General features: G+C 37.9%; 1 protein-coding gene across 1 annotated transcript in view; it reads right to left on the bottom strand.

The window, feature by feature from the left end:
* The window catches only part of FER (FER tyrosine kinase), a 449342-nt gene extending 430536 nt beyond the window's left edge, over nucleotides 1-18806 (bottom strand). Inside the window, exon 1 of the mRNA XM_027606296.2 lies at nucleotides 18716-18806. The gene's annotated coding sequence lies outside the window, so the exon portion shown is untranslated. The remainder of the gene's footprint in view (nucleotides 1-18715) is intronic.
* Between the last annotated feature and the right edge of the window lie 1869 nt (nucleotides 18807-20675).

The following is a 20675-nucleotide window of genomic DNA, read 5'->3' as shown; positions in this document are numbered from 1 at the left end:
AATAATGTGGATGTCAAACCTTCAGCAATTAATTAAAAATTACTTTAGGGGCGCCTGGATACCTCAGTCAGTTAAGTGACTGGCTCTTGACTTCAGCTCAGGTCAGAATCTCAGGGTCATGGGATGGAGCCCTATGTGAGGCTCCATGCTCAGTGGGGAGTCTGCTTGAGATTCTCTCTCCTCTCCCTTTGCTCTTCCCTCCCCCACTCTAAATAAATGAATAAACAAACAAATAAAATCTTTTTTAAAAATTATTTTAGAAGTTCTTTCCTTAGCTCTCCACCACTTATACCCTCCTCTCCCATTTCCCTGTTTAATAGTTTCTCATAATTCATTTCATGGCTTCCTTTATTTTACAAATGTATGCAAGGAAAATAAAGGAGGGGAGAAAAGAAGGTGAAATAGAGTAGGAGGAGGAAAATTTCTATTCTGTCTTCAAACTAGATCTCAAATCCATTAACACCATCTCACAACCATCCCTCCTAGCAAAAGACTGGCTGTCCTCTAGCACTCTGATACTGCTTCCCCTGCTTCCCTGCCCTGCTCCCCATTGAGAAATATGACTGTCAACACCCCCAACCAAGATATGTCCTCCCCAAAATGCCCCTGGATCACTCAAGGCCTGTCCCTTTTTATGTCATCCTTTTCTCAAAATTTACCTTTTTCCTCATTCCCTTCTTCCTAGTTCACTGGGACTTCAGAGGTAACTGTCAAATGTGTACCAGAGGGTGAGCACTGGAGTCATGACTTCCAAATGTGGATTAGTACACTAGCTTCATCAGAAGTACCTGAGAACATTTTCAAAAATACACACTCCTCGATTTACCCTCCAAAGATTCCAACTTGAAATGTCTGGGAAGAGTTGAGAAAATCTGTTTGGAATGAGAACAGTGAATCTGGCCAACATGGTGGATTAAATACAGGCACTTAGTCTCTGCTCCTTCCCCAAACTCCTTGTCACGACATAAATACAGATCCAGATCAGCAGGAATCCAAGGCCCAGGAATCTCTGAAGGCATTAGTGAGAAGAAAGGCTGAAAACAACAGAATTGGTTGATAATCTGTATCAGGAGTCAGTAAACCTTCACATCACTTCCCAACCAAACAGCTGGGTGACATACTGCCCTAACCTAATCCAGAAACAGTAAGATATACTCCCTGGTGAGGGTAAACTGGAGAAGCCCTGGCCTTGAAGACATGGGCTAGCTAGCTGAGTATAGGGGTGAGGTGACTTACTGCACATTGGGGTGAAGGGAGTAAGTGAAAGTCTGCATACTGAACTATGAAAGTTCCTCTCCCACTTAGCTCCTATAATGGCACTTTCCAGATTTGTATCCAGCAGAGAGGATATCAGAGGATTCCTTTGAAAGGAAACTGTCTTACCTAAGGAAAAATACTTTTATGGATACTGGGAGGTGATTTTCAACAGTGTGATCACCTGCCTAATCACATCAAAATGAGGTCTGCCAATCCACAAGTTCCAGCTAGGCAGGCAACTTCTCTCACTCTTACATATGAATAGACATCTGGGGATCACCAGTCATGAAATTCAGACAACAAAACAAACAAACAAAATGGGGGGAGGGGGGATTGAATGTAACCACAGCAGAAAACAAAACAAAACAAAAATCTGAGAACTGTTAGTGATATTCTTAAACAAAGAAAAGATCCATGATTGACAACAGATGCTCTTTTCTTAAAGAAATTTTCAAAGGAAAAAAATGATCTTTTGGAAATTAAAAAATAAGAAATTTTAAAGTTCAAAAGAAGATGATAAAATGAAGTTGCAAAGTCTCCGAAAAAGAACAAAAAGACAAACAGTTGAAAAACATGAGAGAAAAGAAAATCTAGGATCAATCCAGGTGTGTCCGGTATTTTCACCATAAGCATCTTTGCTGTAGTCATCATTGCTGCAAGCATTTTCTCACATAACTGATTAGCTGTAAGGCAATTTTGCCATAAAAGATAAAATAACTGGCTGACAGTTTGGTTTCAATTCTCCAGTGACAAAGTTCCCATTTTTATATTATATAAATCTTAGCCAGCCCTCATAATGGTCTATACAGTAGACGTGGTGGTCTTAAAATAGTGGATAACAACTATGTTTATCGACTTGATAGAAAATAAGGTGATAAAATTTGCTGGAAGTGTGAATAGAGTGTAAAGCCAGATTACATACTGTCCTAGAAAATGGTAACATATCAGTTACAATGATAACAAAGCTCAGAAATGCATTACAGCATTAGCATCTCTTCCACATTTCCGATTGAACTTTAGAATATCAAGGAGCATGTGATAATATGCCAAGAATAAACAACAGTGTAGAGAACTTTCACAATGCAATACAAAGCTCAGTTAAAAATACTGCATCTTAGGGCGCCTGGGTGGCTCAGTCAGTTGAGCGTCTGCCTTCACCTTGGGTCATGATCCCGCAGCCTTGGGATGCAGCCCCGCATCAAGCTCTCTGCTTAGCCAGGAGCCTGCTTCTCCCTCTGCCTCTGCCCCTTCCCCTTGCTCATGCTCTCTTGCTCTCTCTCTCTCAAATAAATAACTAAATAAAATCTTAAAAAATATATATTGCATCTTAGTGTTTGGAAGACTGATGCCTCTCTTAATCAATGAAGAAATTAATAATTTTACTAATTTTTTCATGTTTTGCTATGACCTTTTTAAATGTCCCTCTTTTATTTTCTTTATTTTATCTTTTATGACAAAATTGCTTTAGGGCCAATTAGTTATGCAGCAAAAAAGTTTGCGGCAAAATGCTTGCAGCAAAGATGTCTACCACAAAGATGTTCATGGTAAACTACCTAGAACCCAATCCAGGAGATGGACCATCCAGCCTCTAGGAGTTCTAAAAAGAGAAGAAGAGGTGGATTGGGTGGGGGAGGGAGGGGGGATTATCAAAGAAAGACATTTTCCCAGAAGTGAAAGAAGTGTTTTTCCAGATTGAAATCCATCTAATGAGTGCCTTGCAAAATGAATAAAAAAGACTCACAGAAAGGCATTTAATCCTGAAATGTCAGAACAGCAGAGATAAAGAGAATCCCTTAAATACTTCAGATAGAATAACAGACTGCAGACAGAGGATTAGGCATTATAACAGAGAAGAGAATTGGGCTTTTCAATAATGATACTGTAAACCAGAAGAAAATAGAGAAATATCTTTAAACTCCAAAGGGAGAGTATTTATAATCTAGAATTCCCTACACACCCAACCAATCAAGTCTAAGATAAAATAAAGCAATCTTAAAAACAATTTAAGGTTATATATGAAAATGATTAGCCAAGACTAATAATTCTGGCAGTTAGGAATGAAATGAAAATGAAAATTTTATGAAAATGTACAGGTTATTAATTATTTTCTACCAAACAATTCATTTGAAACATATGCTGTATGAAAAAGTGAGATTCAAATCAAGGTAATAAAAATTTTATTTAGTTTAAGATAAAATAAAGGTGTCCTCAGACACGCAAGATTACAAAAAGCTTTATTCCTATGGAATCTTTTTCTCAAGGAGGTACTCGAAGATGTTTTCCACCAAAAAGGGGAATTTAAAAAAAGATGAAGACTTGGATCAACACCGGAGAAAGGAAAAGGGAATACTCAAGATGACGGTGAAAGAAATTTCTAGGATTACAACCATATGACAGGCCTAAAAAGCAACCAGTACAAACTGAGGCAGGAGAAGAAAGTCTCCAGAACTGATTATCTCCAAGAAGAAAAAAATGGAATCAATGAATTCTCAACATATTTCACTACACAGAAAGATGTATTAGCATTATAACTCAGCCTTAAAAATTAATTACATAATCTTTCTAATCTAAGAACTGAAAATTGATTTAGCCCCAAATTATAATATTGTAGGTACTACAATATTTTAAGAATAGGGTTAAGGAAACTATGAGTGGAAGTAATGTGAGAGAGCTAAATCTACTTCTTCCATAGTGGGAATCAGCAGATAATTCCTAACACTGAAAAATGAAGAAAGGTTGCTATAAGTATGCTTCATGGTAGGAAGGATAAACACCAGTGCTCAAAGAAAAGTCCAACTATGGAGCTGGTAATGGGAACTGAAAAGTAACAGTGGGGCTGGGGGATCCTTAATGTTACAAATCTTAGAATATCACTTCACTTTGCTTTGATGAAAAAATTTAAAAACAATAAATAAATAATTAAAAAGATCTCCAGGTGAGTCTGTTGTACAGCCAGATTTGAGAACTACTGGGTTAAAGAATGGGACAAGGAGCACATACCTGTTCCCATCACTACAGATGGCACACACATTTAAAAGGATAATACCAGATATAATCAGACTCCATCTTTGCTTTCTAATTCCAATGGTTATCCACTCAAGAAATTTTTTGAGGACCTATTATGTGCCAAACACTGTGAGGGGTTCTGAGGATATGACAGGGAAATGCAGGGTCAGGGATCCTCTCCTGGAGTCCAGAGGGAGTTACAGACAGTAAGCAAGAAAACAAATTCACAGACCATCTACAGATTGTGATAAAAGCAAGGAAGGAAATGAATAAAATGATGTGAGGGAATAAAGAGAACGGGAAAGAATCAAAAGGCCAAGATTCAGGTCTTAGCTTCACAGTTACAGAGTTACAAACTTCACCAAATCCCCCCTCGTAACTTTTCTCAGCCTTGATTTCTGGGTCTATTAATCACAAATAATAATTCTGACCTCACTGGTTCTTATGAGGATTCATTGAGATGGAGTAAATGAATGAATTTTCCATTTATAAATTCCTATTCATATATAAGATTTTCACCCTTACGGGAGCCCTTCTCAAGTTCTTAAACAGTTTCTTTGCCTGCTTCCTTAGGGTTCTATCCTCTCCCTCTTCCCCTCCAGCAATGGAATACTTTATGCCCCTACATGTAGTTTAATTTCTTTTTAATTTAAATACAGTAAAATTCACTCTTTTTGGTGTACAGTTCTATGAGTTTTGACTAATGCACAGGCACGTAACCAGCACCATCAATTTGCTGAACAGTTCCAAACCTGCATGCCTGACACACACACACACACACACACACAAGCACATGAACACACACAGAATCTCCTTATGTCACCCCTTGTAGTCAGCCCTCCTCCCACACAATACTGATCTGTTCTTCAGTTCCGTAGTTTTGTCTTTTCAAAAATGTCATAAATATAATTACATCGTATATAGCCTTTTGATTCTGACTTCCTTCACTTCACATAATGTATTTGAGAGTCATCTAATGTTACTGTGTGTATTAGCAGTTTCTTCCATTTTATCGCATGGTAGCATTTCATTATTTATCCATTTCCCAGTTGAGGGACATTTTTATTCCAGTTTTTGGTGATTATGAATAAAGTTACTCTAAACATTCACATACAGGTTTTATTGTGTGGACGTATATTTGCGTTTTACTTGAGCAAATACCCAGGAGTGAGATTGCTAGGCCCCATGGTAAATGTACATTTAACTTTATAAGAAACTGCCAAACTTCTCCCACAGTGGCTGCACCATTTCACATTCCCACCAGTAATGCAGGACAGTTCCAATTCTCATTCTCACCAACACTTGGTATTGTGAGGTGTTTTTTTTCAGGTGCCTGTGGGGGGAGTGATGGGTTTGTTTGGTCTGTCACTGCTAGGTGTCTAGCAGTATTTAATTTACATTTCCCTAATGACTAAAAATGTTGAGCACCTTTTCATTTGCTTATTTCCAATCCACTATCTTCTTTGGTAAAGTGTCTGACCAAAGCTTTTGCCCATTTTAAAAACTGGGTTGTTTTTCTGAACAGAAAGAACCAAGTTGAAGGACTCCTGTGACCTGATTTTAAGACTTATTGTAAAATTACAAGAGAGTAGCTTTATCAAGAGAGTGGGGTATTGGTGAAAACAGACACACAGATCAATTGAACAGATTAAGAGTCCAGAAATACACCAATATAAATATGGTCAATTGAGGGGCACCTGGGTGGCTCAGCCGGTTAAGCGTCTACCTTCGGCTCAGGTCATGGTCGGGATGGAGTCCCACATCAGGCTCCTTGCTCAGCGGGAAGCCTGCTTCTCCCTCTGCCTGCTGTGCCTGCAGCTTCCCCTGCTTGTGCTCTCTCTAACAAATAAATAAATACAATCTTTAAAAAAAAAATATGGTCAATTGGTTATTGGCAAAGGTGCAAAGGCAATTCAGTAGAGAAAGAATGGTCTTTTCAACAAATAGTGCTGGAACAATTGGACATTGACATGCAAATTTTTCTGTGGCTTGTCTTTGACCCACATACAAAAACTAACTCAAAATGGATCTTAGACCCAAATATAAAATTTCAAACAACAAAACTTTTAGAAGAAAACAGAAAAAAAATCTTTGTGACCCTTAGTTAAGAAAAGAGTTCTTAGATACAACGCCAAAAGCACAATACATAAAAGAAAAAAATTGGTAGATTAGACTTGATCAAGGTTAGAAAATTTTGCTCTGTGAAAGATACTGACAGGAGAATGAAAAGACAAGTTAATGAAACAGATAGACATCCCAGAGATAAGCCCACACTTATATGGTCAATTAATCTTCAACAAAGGAGGCAAGAATATACAATGGGAGAAAGCTAGTCTCTTCAACATATGGTATAGGGAAAACTGGACAGCCAGATGCAAAAGAATGAACCTGGACCACTTTCTTACGCTATAGACAAAAATAAACTCAAAATGGATTAAAGACCTAAATGGGAGACCTGAAACCATAAAACTCCTAAAAGAAAACATAGGCAGTAATCTCTTGGACATCACCCTTAGCAAAATATTTACGAATATGTATCCTCAGGCAAGGGAAACAAAAGTAAAAATAAATTATTGGGACTACACCAAAATACAAAGCTTTGCATAGCAAAGGAAACCATTAGCAAAACAAAAAAGCAGTGAATGGGAGTGGATATTTGCAAATCAAATATCCAATAAGGGATTAATACACAAAATATAAAAATCTCATATGACTGAACACTAACAAAACAATCAGAAACCAAGAAACAGACCCTTAACTCTAGAGAACAAACTGATAGTTACCAGAGGGGTGGGGGTACGGAGGATGGGTGAAGTAAGTGAAGAGGATTAAAGAGTACACTCATGATAAGTATTGAGCAATGTATGGAATTGCTGAGTCACTATATTGTACACCTGAAACTAATATAATACTGTATATTAACGGTACTGGAATTAAAATTTAAAAATTACAAAAAAAAAAAACCAAAAGAAAGAAAAATCAAGGGAATAGAATTCCAAAGGGAATACCAAGTGTGAACGTCCTGAGTGGGAATGTAAATAATAAAAATGACAGCTTCAAATTAAAAAAAAAAAAAAAGCAAGAGGACCTGAATAGACGTTTCTTCAAAGACGACATCCAGATGGCCAACAGACACATAAAAAGATGCTCAGCATCACTCATCATCAGGCAAATACAAATCAAAACCACGATGAAGATATCACCTCACACCTTTCAGAATAGCTAGTATCAAAAAAACAAGAAATAACAAGTGTTGGCAAATATGTGGAGAAAAGGGAATACTTGAGCACTCTTGGTAGGAATATAAAGTGGTGCAGTCACTCTGGAAAACAATATGGAGGTTCCTTAAAAAATTAAAAATAGAAGTACCATATAATCCAGTAATACCACTACTGGATATTTACCCAAAGAAAATGAAAACACTAATACAAAAAGATATATTCATTTCTATGTTTATTGCAGCATTATTTATACTAGCCACCATATGGAAGCAACCCAAGTGTTCACCCATAAATGAGTGGATAAAGATTATATATATAATATGTATAATAAGATATGTAATAATCTAGATACTATATAATGAATAAAGAATGGATATACATACACACATATATATAATGGAATATTACTCATACAAAAGAATGAGCTCTTGCCATTTGTGGCAACATGGATGGACCTAGAAGGTATTATGCTAAGTGAAATAATTCAGAAAGAAAGACAAATACCCTATGATTTCACTTATATGTGGAATCTAAAAAACAAAACAAACAAAACCAGACTCTTAAATACAGAGAACAAACTGGCAGCTGCCAGAGGGGAAGTGGTTGGGGGGATGGGTGAAATAGAAAAAGGGGATTAAGAGGTACAAATTTCGAGTTATAAAATTAAGTCATGGAGTTGGAAAGTACAGCATAGGAGATATAGTCAATAATATTGTAATAACATGGTATGGTGACAGACGGTGACTATACTTATCATGGTGAGCTCTGACTCACCATGTAATGTATAGAATTGTTGAATCACTATGTTGTACACCTGAAACTAATATAACACTGTATGTTAATTATGGTTCAATGACAAAAATAAATTAGAAAATTTTGCTCTGTGAAAGATATTGGCAGGAGATGAAAAGATAAGCCAGAGAAAATCTTTGTAAATCACACATCTGACGAAGGGCATGTAGCCAGTATAAAACTCTCCACTTTCAAAGAAACACTTTCCATTCTTTCAGGCTTAACTCAAATTTCTTCTCTATGAAAACATCAACGACCAGATGAGCTAGAATTCATATGTCTCAACCACTAGTGGATGAATGAATGAGCATTTCTCAGCCATTATTACTTTCCTATAAAATAATATACTCTAATAAACATACAGTAGTGTAATAAACATATACTAATATTCTGGTCCCCTTTTTAACTAAAAACCTATATGTATTTGCCAGACACTTGTCATATTGCAGTATGTTACCATGGAATGACAGGAAACCCTATTGACTGAAATAAATAATAAGTACCATGGTTGGATGGGTCTGCCTTACAGATCCCCCACTGCTCACATTAATGGCTTAGCTCTAGGGAAGTTATATCTAACCAAGGCAGGGCTCAAAAGGTGTATTTTTTAACTGTATATAATGTCTTGCTTGGACCTGTGAATGCATATTTGTCTATACACAGTTATAGAAAGTTTTAAAAATTGGAAAAATTCTAAGTTGCATATTTCATTTATTTTGTTGAAATAGCAATGCTCCTATTCAGTTTTAGCTCTTACCAAATATGCTGTGGCATTATTATTTTCTTTTAAAATCAAAAGCTTTTGGCTTTTGTGGAGACCATTTATTCTGACCTTGTTTGTCAAAAAGCCTTGATTTGCTAAATTTAAATGCAGCTCCTTTTGCTCAGGATCAACGGAAGAGCTCTTAATAAACTAATACCTTGGGCAGTGGTGTTCCAGGGACCCAGGAAAATATGTAACCTTGATGCTTCCCTGAAAGATTTTAAGCTGGTGGGTTTACAATATACAGAGTTTCCCCATACATACATTAAAGGAAAGGTGGGTGCATCCAGGGAGGTTGATACAGGTGACAGTGCTGGCACAGGTACAATGCAGTTATACAGGTACCTGCATTAAGAGAGGCCCTGACCCTGATTTAATGCTCTCCCATCACCATCTTAAAAAAAATTTTTTAAGACTTAAACTAACAACCCCGAAATCAAGAGTCACATGCTCCATTGACTGAGCAGGCCAGGCGCCCCACCATCTTGAAATGTTTAATAATTTTATCTTTGAACTTGCATTTTGTAAATAAAGTCTAAAGGGACAATGGAGTATAGAAGTAAACAGAGAAGATGTGCACAATATGTGTGTCCACTGTTCCTTTCCACTCTATTCTCATTAGTATTCTCAGGGCCTCATGAGTACAGTGTTCCAGTGGACTCACAATGAGTGAGATTCAGCAAGTCTGAAGTGAGTATAAGGTCAGCGTGTTATGTCTGTCACTGAGTAAACAGAGGCACTGACAATCCTGAGAGAACATGCTTGTCATTCAAATCAGAACTTGCTTCAAACGCAGAGAGAAGCAGGAGCATTCTAAGAAACATTAGCATCCAAGGAACAGTATATTCTTTGTCGCTTGTGTCACTTCCTGTATTGGCCAACTACTTATACTAAAATGAAGACACAGGAGGAAAGGGAAAGACAGGACATCAAAGATTTAATTTCCCTTTTTGTCCTTTCTTACTTATCAGAGAAAGCTAGAGAGGGTTGATAGATGTGCACATATCCAAGAAGCGAAATTAAAAAGTTGAGTTTTGTGTAGTTTTCACTATCCTGGTATACGAGCTACAAAATATGAATTCTGTAATTTTGCTGATTCCACATACAAGTTAAATGATCTTATATTTGAATTAAAATTGCATTATACAATAGAAAGATTAACAATAAACGTCATGCTAATAATTTAAAATTAAAGATTCTCTATTAGCAAATAAAACCCACCATCATAAATTGGGAGAGAGAGTGGCTGAAGAAGAAAGGAAAAAACCCTTCTATTTTAGCACCTGAGGCATTTTTTTCCTGCTTTTTGAGCAAAGGGAAAATTTCATTTTATACTGAGGGGTACTGCACAGGTCCATCAGCTTAAATGAGAAGGAGAAGCTATTGACAGAGCCATTCATTTACTGAGCCAATCTGTTTGTGCTGGCATGTAGTTTATAACCATAGTTTACAATTTGGATGGCTACAAAAGCCTCACAGAGGGCAGGTGAAATATGTATCTCGGTAGTTTGTGTTTGATCGCATTTCCAATTCTAAGTTAAAAAGAAATAATTTGAGATTATAATTTTATCTACATCATCTCACTCACTGAAGGGTATCTAGAATATCAAAATAAACTAAATACAGGAATATTTTTTCATTATTTATTTCTAGGGGCATTTTCGAGGAAAACAATTGAGTTTGTCCTTACTTGAAACATAGTCTGCTCTTTAACAGCTTGATTATCAATAAGAAGAAACTAAGGACTCATATTTAAATAACTCATATTTAAAATTTTTAATTTATCATGAAGTATTAACCTGAGAGACCTTCTCCAAATAAGAGTGATAGAAATTACACTCTAGTTATCCAACCTCCTTCTCCCAACCTGGCCAAAACTACAGTGCCCCCATCCCCCAGAAATCATTATGTTTCATTTATAAAGAGAATTGTTTTTTAATTGTAGTTAATGGGATTTTCCCTTTTTATTTTAGTGAGCTATAATTAACACATAACATTGTGTAAGTTTAAGGTGAACAACAGGTTGACTCAATACATTTATATACAGCAATACGACTACCACCTTAATGTTTGTTAACACCTCCATCACATCACATAATTATTTCTTTTTTGTGGTAGGAACAATCAAGATCTAGTCTTAGCAACTTTTTAAGTTTATAATACATAATGTGGACTATAATTACTGTGCTATAATTACCGAGCTATACATTAGCTCTCCAGGACTTATTTACTAGTTCTAAGTTTGCACCCTTAAACACTAGATCCCCAATTCCCCTATCCCCAAACTCTGGTAACCACCATTCTACTCTGTTTTTGCAAGTTAGGCTTTTTTAGATTGTACATATGTGATATCATACAATATTTGCCTTTCTCTGTCTGACTTATCTCACTTTGCATAATGCCCTGTAGGTCCACCCATGTTGTCACAAATGGCAGGATTTTCTTCTTTCTCATGGTTTGAATAATATTTTACATATATTTAATATATATCACATCTTTATCCATTCATCCACTACCAGACACTTAGGCTGTTTCCATAACTTGGCTATTATAAATAGTGCCATAATAAACATGAGAGTGCAGATATCTCTTCAATATCCTATTTCATTTCCTTTGGATATATACCCAGAAATGGAATTGCTGGATCAATAGTTCTATTTTTAATTTTTTGAGGAACTTCCATACTGTTTTCCATAGTTGCTGCACCAATTTATATTCCCACCAACAGCGTGCAAGGGTTCCCTTTTCTCCACAACCTTGCTAACACTTGTTATCTCTTGTCTTCTTGATTATAGCCATTCTAACAGGTATGAGGTGATATCTCATTGTGGTTTTGATTTGCATTTACCTGATGGTGAGTGATGTTGAGCATCTTTTCATGTGTCTGTTGGCCATCTATATGATCTATATGTCTTCTTTGGAAAAATGTCTATTTAGTTTCTCTGCCATCTTTTAATCAAATTTTTTGTTATTGACTTGTATCAGTTCTTTATATATTTTGGATACTATCCCCTTATCCAATATATGGTTTACAAGTATTTTCTCCCATTCAACAGGTTGCCTTTTCATTTTTTTTTTTATTGTTTCTTTTGCTGTGCAGAATCTCTTTGGTTTGATATAGCCTCAATTGTTGATTTTTGCTTTTGTTGCTTGTGCTTTTGGAGTCACACCCCCCCCAAAAAAAAGTCATTCCCTAGACCAGTGTCAAGCAGTGTCAAGGAGCTTCTTCCCTGTTATCTTCTAGGAACTTTACAGGTCTTATGTGTAAGTCTTCAATCCATTTTGAGTTAATTTTTGTGAGTGGTGTAAGATAGTGGACCAGTTTCGTTGTTCTGCATGTTTCTCCAATTTTCCCAACACCATTTCTTAAAGAACTATTCTTTCCCCACTGAGCGTTCCTGGCTCCCCTGTTAAATATTAAATATGACCATATATGTGGGGGCTTATTTCTGAGATCTCTATCCTGTTCCATTGGTCTATGTGTCTGTTTTTTTTTTTTTTGGCAGTACCATATCGTTTTAATTACTATAGCTTTGTGAGAATTTCACGTTTAAATAAGTACTTTGAAATCTATATTGCATTTTATGTTTATGACTTTACCAAGTGGTACTTTATTAAGTTTCTAAAATGTACTAGCAGTTAATCTTCCATTTCAGTGGGGGAAGGATAACAAACAATTAAGTAAATAAGACCATTTTCAGATTGTGCTGAAATTATGTAGAAAATGAAACAAAGTAATATGAGAAATAGCTTATGTGTTACTAGGTGCAGAGATGGTCCTGCTAAGTATTAGAGGAAGAATCCGAGAAGGTGACACTTGAAATGAGACTTGGAAGAGAAAAAAGGAGCCAGTCATAGGAAGGTCTGGAAGCAGAATGTTCTAGACAATGATTACAAAGTATAGCCCATATAAAGGCCCTAAAATGGAAACAATTTAAAGTGTCACAGGGCGGCCCCGGGATGGTGCAGTCGGTTAAGCCTCCTACTCTTGGTTTCGGCTCAGGTCATGATCTCAGGGTTGTGTGGTGGAGTCCGCGTTGGGCTCCACGCTCAGCGGGAAGTCTGCTAAAAGTTTCTCTCTCCCTCTCCCTCTGCTCTTCCCCATGCTCGCGCGCTCTCTCAAATAAATAAATAAATCTTTAAAAAAAATATAGTATCCCGTGAACAGAAAGAAAGAGGACCAATGTGAATGGAACATACTGAACCTAGGGGAAAAGGAGGCAGGTAGATATATCGGAAACTGAGCACGGCCTTATGAGTAAAAACAGGACTTTACATTTTATTCTAACTGCAATAAGAAGCCAACAGAGAGTTCCAAGCAGGTTAATAATGATTAGTTTTACTTTTTGAAAAGGATCATTTATGCCACTATGTGGAAAATGAATTGCAGGAGAGCAAGGGGAGACAGCGGAAGTGGTCTAGGAAGTGGTGATGGTGGTTGGTTTGGATTACCATGGTAATATTAGGATGGAAAACAGGGAGGGAACAGGATATATTAAGAGGTATCTTTAAGATGATATTATTATTGTAAAATAATAGATTCTAATATACCCAAACATAATTGTAACAAAAATGTAATTCAACTTGCTCCAACAATGATTTATTACATAATGTGTCCCTGGTTTTCTGCTGTATGAATCCTTACTCATAAAGTATCTCTGCTGTCAAGAAGCATAGTATTATATTTGTGGAAATATCTGTAGTGATAAAACAATGTCTAATAAAGGACAATTCTTAAAACTTATCCAAAAACAAAGTCCATTAAAAACTTAAAAATAAAAAAGTAACTTTATCACAGGCTGTTTCTAAAAGAAGTAATAAAACTTTAGAAAAAGAGTTCTGACCTCAATTCTCTCTCTCTCAAACTGTCAAACTACTGGCACGTAAGGAGATTCAGATACCTTTTTTGGGCACCTTGAAAACTGACAGAGTTCTAAATAATCACCAGGAATCCTGTAGTATGATATACAAAATTAATATGTAATTTATCTTATGCAATCTTTAGAAAGAAGCTCCATGGCATGCTCTGTAAAGAAAATAAACTTGGTATTGCAATGTGCAAAAACCCAGAAGCTATGCTGTTATGGGCTAAATTGCGTCTCTCCAAAATCCATATGTTGAAGCCCAGTACCTCAAAATATGACTGTATTAAGAGACAGGCCCATTAAAGAGGTGATTAAGTTAAAATGAGGCCCTAATCCAATCTGACTTGGTGTCCTTATAAGAAGAGGAAATTTGGACATACACAGAGACATGAGGGATGCGTACCCACAGAGGAAAGACTGTGTGAGGACACAGCAAGAAGGCAGCCATCTGCAAGCCAAAGAGAAGGGCCTCAGAAGAAACCAAACCTGCCAACAGCCTGATCTTGGACTTCTAGCCTCCAGAACTGTGAGAAAATAAATTTCTGTTTTTTAAGCTACCCAGTCTGTGGTATTTGGTTATGGCAGCCTTAGCAAACTTAGATATAAGTCAATGCTTTGGCATTGACTCATACCCATAATGTCAGCTCAATAATATTTTTTATAAAATAAACATTTTAAATATAAAATAATATTTTGAATATATTTTAACATAAACACAATTTTAATATAAAATATAAATATAACACATATTTTAATATAAACACAATCGGGGCACCTGGGTGTCTCAGCCAGTTAAGTGTCTGCCTTCAGCTCAGGTCACCATCCTGGGGTCCTGGGATTGAGCCCCACATCAGGCTCCCTGCTCAGCAGGGAGTCTGCTTGTCCCTCTCCCTCTGCCTTGTTCGTGCTCTCTCTAATAAATATATAAAATCTTTAAAAAAAAATAAACACAATATTTTACTATAAAATAATCTTTTTTAAAAAGATTTTATTTATTTATTTGAGAGAGAGAAAGTGAGAGAGAGCAAGCGAGCACAAGCAGTGGGGAGGGGCAAAGGGAGATCATGACCTGAGCTGAAGGCAGACACTTAACCAACTGAGCCACCCAGGGGCCCCAACACAATCTTTTAAGACTTAACACAAATGAAAATAAAACAAAATAGAAAAATAAAATAGAAAAATGAATGTAATAGATATATTTAGAAGTACTATTAAAATAATCAAAGCGATAGTGGCATGATACTTGCAACAGGCAATGTCAAAAGATGATAACGTGTCATTAAAGGAAATATATTACACGCAAGCTAAAATCTGACAATGTTAGAAGCTTAGTGTATGGCAGCTTCTGCTGGGATCACACAGCTTAAGTGGACAAAGCAGTTCTCCAACGAAGGGATAGGTGCTAATCACTACCACAGACTACCACTACCAGGAGCTACAGAAAGACTGATTATGGTTCACTAAAAGAGGACAGTGTGGGGATTCTGTATGTTGTTTTCCATTTCAGAACATTAGAACCTTTATATAATTAAAATTTTCCTAAAAGATTGTTTATACTTTTGGAATACACACATGTACATTAGAGATATTTACTATTTGTAGTAGGTTTTATCATGGGGTTTATAATTGGACTTCAGGGAGTCCATGTGCCCTAGAATGGTATGGAAAATTAGAAGATTATGTGATATGGCTGGGTACAATAAGGCACACTTTCCTGGAAAATGTTTGAGTCAAAGCTCTGGCTCTAGAGACAACCTGCCCAGGTGAAATCATAGCTAGGTGATCTTACTCAGGTTATTTAAACTGTGCAATTCAGTTTCCCAATTTGTAACATGAAGATAATAATACAAACAACTTCAAAGCGTTATCTTAAAAGTAAATACACTAATATGTATAAAAACTTAGAATGGTAAGAGTTCACTAAGCATTCACTATTGTTATTTCAATAGCACTCGATTCACAGTTAAATTCAAATGCCAAATAAGGTTACAAATACTGAATTCAAAGAAATCCTTTTGTGAATCCTTTTTAAAATAAACTTAGACTAATTATATCCATAAGTATTTGTTTTCCGAATCTGGATGTTCATACTAGGCTTCCTACAAACCACAGTGCAGCAATAATGACCATCAATATTATGTGTGTTAAGAAAGATCTACCAGAAACCTTAATAAGCCAGGTTTGATTGGTATGACAAGGCATTCTTTATAAATATTTTCCTTAGAGAGTGAGCCTGAGTTTTTACTGCGTATTTAGTGATGTTAATGAGTGTTCAAATGTAGAAAGAACTCTTTGGTACTTAGTCCATCACTAATTGTATGCAATACCCAGAAATTGCTTTTCCTATAGCAGTCATAGATTGTATTTAGTCACCGATAAAGTTTTACTTATCTCCTCTTCCCCAATCCTGAGCGAACTACTCACGTGTTCCAAAGGCAGGTAGAAACATTTTACTTCTTTCTCCTACAGCAAATGCCAGCTTTGCCTCAGAGTCTTCACAGACTCTTCTTGTTAGAGAATGCTATCACACACACTATTGAGTTTCAGTAAAAATAAGAAACTGAGTACTTACGTACTCAGATACTTACCAACTGTTTTTATACACACTCACTTAAGTATTATTAAAACACTGTGGGGTAGGCACTAATATTATCAGATGTGAAAAAAAAAGCAGAGAGGTTAAATATATGATTCGCAGTCTCACAGCTAATTAGTAGGGATATTGTGATTTGAATCCAGGTGATCTAATGATATGCAAAAGTCAGTCATCGCAGCTGCCTGGGTAACTAGGTCTATTGATTCAGAAGAAGAGTGATTTTGAAAGGAAAGAAGCATGACCACTATCTGTGCAAAATGACAAGACAGTAAGGATGATCAGCTCTTTTAAAGTAAAAATGAACATAGCTGATATAAAAATCCCTGTATAGCTTTAAAAATCAGACAAACCTAAGTTTGAGAACATGCTCCACAATTTCCCACCTTGGGGAAACTAAGTCTTAATGAGGATAATAAAAGCACCAATTTCATAGGGTTGTTGCGAGGATAAAATGGCATAATGCACATAAAATGTTTATCATAGTGCCTGGCATTTAATAAATATTCCATAAATGTTAATTACTGTTACTATTATTTTTACTATTGAGCTTCGCACCCTCAAATACCCTTTTTCCTCTGTCTTTGTGATCTAAGTAATTTTTCCTACAATGCTGAGCTGGACTTGAGTCCTACTAATAAAACAGGCAACCAGATATCTTCACTTTCTTCCTGCAATTCTATTTGCCACCCACTATATCTCCACTGATTTAGTGCCAGATTATAGATTTTCATCCACACATTTTAATTTAGAACCTTTCCTTTTATCTGGGTTTGAAGCATATTGTGTTAAATTCCCAAATGAAACCTTTACAGTTTGCTGCAAAGTCCTTATCATGGCTTTCAGAAAACTTAAAGTTGTTCTTAGGGGAACAATCATTGCTTTGCATTTCATTATTGAATAGAAAATCTAGAAGAATACCAACTTTTAAATGAAATTATACTCCTGGAAGGGGAGTATAAATGTAAAAAGGAGAGCACCTCATTATCACTCTTTCAAGCTGCTAAAGTGAAACTTGATTCATTGCATATTCCAACATCAAAAACTCTTGGATACACTAAAGATCATCATTATGCACATAGCAATAAAATGAGGACGTTATTAGAGGGAACCACTAAGAATAAAAGATTGCCAAGACAGATTCCTAAAATGGATAATATAATAAGCTCGTTAACAAGTATTCTGAAATAGCTCTAACACTTTCCAACTGAAACTGAATTCCTTGGGGTTTTTACCTAGTCAGGGGCATCATTTTTTTTTTTTTTCTGTTTAAAGTACCCATACCTCTTTGCTGATCCACACAAGAATATTTCTACCTATACCTATCTAAACATAAAGAAACATTTGATTTTGGTACTGGTATTTATCAGAGTACACCTATGAAAATAAATGGAATTAGGCTTCTTCTTAAAGACCCAGGGAACTGACAAAAGCCTTTTGAATGAAGAATAAGCATATGAAGGAGTCACGCTTCACCATCTTGTTAAAATCTTCTAAATTGCCTTCATAAGGCAAAAACTCTTCTAACTGCATAACATCTAAGAATTATTAATAATTCTTAATACACATTTTTTAAAGTAATCTCTATACCTAGCATGGGGCTCGAATTCAGGACCCTGAGATCAAGAGTAATCGGCTCTACTGACCGAGCCACCCAGGTATTCCAATAATTTTTCATAAACCTGGTCATGAAGACTGTTTTGAATCAATAATTGTACATTTAGAAATACACATACCAGTTCATTTTCCTTGCTATTTCCATTTACCTCCTTTTTTGGTTACCATTTATTTCTATTTCCTTTTGCGTTCAGTGCTTTGGACTCTATGCCTGCTCATCTTTAATGTTTGTGGTTCTAATGGTGCAGCCTTTTTTCCCCCTCTCCTCCATCGTTGTGTACTTAACGATGTCTGAGCTAATTAACTGAGTTGGCCACGATGTAGGTAGTAGAGCAATTGTTTGATCCTTTCCTTAAGGCTGTTAGCTCTGCTTGGAGAAAGAGGTCCTGGTGCCATATTCAGCCCAATGCTTAGGGAATTGCAGAGACGTAACTTTCAAAATGCTTCCATCACATCAAAGCTTCTACAGCAACAATTAGAAACAAACTCAAGGGAATACACAAGAAATCACTGGAAAATATTAAAGACAAACTAAGAAATGGTAGGTTTGTTTTTTTTTCCTTCCGGCCACGCAACAAAGGAGGTGGAATTTGGGGCAAACCTGACCGCGCTGTTCTCCGGGATATTTAGAAATCAGATCTTCCAGAGACAGCGAGTGCATGGAGTGGAATACAGAGGCCAGAGCGTCCCCCTCTCCTCCTCGCCTTCTCACAGGTCCTGCCCCAGCTCGCGGGCTGGAGAGTTTAACTCCCGGCCTGCGCCTCGCGGGGGACTCGGGATAGGCCCAGCCCCAAGGTGGGCGGCTCCCGGCCGGGCCTCCCAGTCCCAACCACAGAGAGGGAGACCCCTCCGCCCCGCCCCGCCCTCCGGCGTCCTAGAGCGGCCGCGGACAGCCCGCGGGGCCGGGAGCCCCGTTGCGGGTCGGGGAACTTCCGCTGCCCGCTCCAGGTCCTTGAGGTGGCGAAACCGCTAGCGTTCTGGGTACTGGCCATTTGAGTCCCCAGATCGGGATGCGACCCTCAGGCGGTGCATTTCCCTTCCACGAGCGGGGTTCCCGCCCGCCTGCCTCCTCTGGAAGGTCTTCCTCTCGACCTCGGCGCTGCCTCCCGCCGGGGACTCCTTCCCACCGCGGAGACAGGCTTCATCTGGGCAGGCCGGCGGGAAAGACCCGGCCGCGGAGGGCGAGCCTAGGGGCCGCCGCCTGGGGTAACCGAGAAGAACCTGGCCCGGGGAGGTGGACAGGGCTGGCTCCCACGCCCGGCGCTGCTGCTCAGGGGTCGCCTGACCTCGGCGGGTTGCTTACCTTGCCTTAGTTTTCTAGACCGCAATACCGGGTTTAATACGTCTCGGGTTTTGTGCAAATTAAATGATAATGAATGTGTATATCAGTAAGTTCTGTTTATTTGTTGAGTGCTTCCTATGGGCCTGGCATTGTTAAAAGTTAACACAGACTCATTCATTGATTCAATAAATGCTTATTGATTACATGCTATGTCAGTACTGGGAGGCACTGAAGATGAATGCCCACCGCGTGGTGAGAAAAACTGTGAGAGTCCCCACCCTTCTGCCCTTCTAAAAATCATTTAAGGATAAGAGGTTGATTGGAGTATGGAAGACAGAACTAATTAAGCACCAAACAAATTATGTAATTACAACTTTGAGAGCTTATAACAGGGAAATACTTACGGGATGGGGATGGAGACGGGGCAGAACAGAAAAGGGAAGACTTTACTGAGGAAGTACTATTTCAACTGAGACCTGAACGATGAGGAATCAGCCAGACGCAAATGGTATTAATCTAGGCCTAGGGAATCGAATGTGTGAGGAATTGAGCTGGAGGACTCCAGTATTGGCCTAGCACCAAGAGTGGGACTACTCAATGTGTTCTTCTCTGCCCATTATCTTCCGTAGCCCCACAGTAGGGCAGTGAAGCTGGCAGCTAATTTTGGTCCTAATAGTTTTTCCTTACAGCACCATGCAAGTTCTTCCTATCTCCTGTTCGATCAAAACATATTTTTGTAAAAAGCTGGAAGATAGTATATCAGGGTGCTTCGGTGGCTCAGACGGTTAAAGGTCAGCCTTCGGCTCAGGGCATGATCCCAGAATCCTGGGATTGAGACCCGCATGGGGCTCCCTGCTCAGCGGGGAGCTTGCTTCCCCCTCTCCCTCTGCCCCTCCTCCAGCTTGTGCTCTCTCTCTTGCTCACTCACTGTCTCTCAAATAGATAAATAAAATCTTTTTAAAAAAACAGTATATCCTCTATGGTTTCTTGTCTTCTAAATCAAATATAGTAGTCATCTCCTTCTCTGTGGGAGACAAGACCCAGGCCCCCAGTGGATGCCTGAAACCTAATCCTATATGTACACAATGATTTTTCCTATACATACACACTTATGATACAGTTTAATTTATAAATTAGTCATCGTAGGGGCGCCTGGGTGGCTCAGTTGGTTAAGCACTGCCTTTGGCTCAGGTCATGACCCTGGGGTCCTGGGTCTGGCTCCCTACTCAGGGGGGAGCCTGCTTGTCCCTCTCTCTCTGCCCCTCCCCCCGCTTGTGCT

The sequence above is a fragment of the Zalophus californianus genome, chromosome 5 (genome assembly GCF_009762305.2).
Source record: "Zalophus californianus isolate mZalCal1 chromosome 5, mZalCal1.pri.v2, whole genome shotgun sequence".
Lineage (NCBI taxonomy): Eukaryota > Metazoa > Chordata > Mammalia > Carnivora > Otariidae > Zalophus > Zalophus californianus.
Note: the sequence above shows the minus strand (reverse complement) of the source record. Positions and strands in the feature narration are given on the sequence as shown.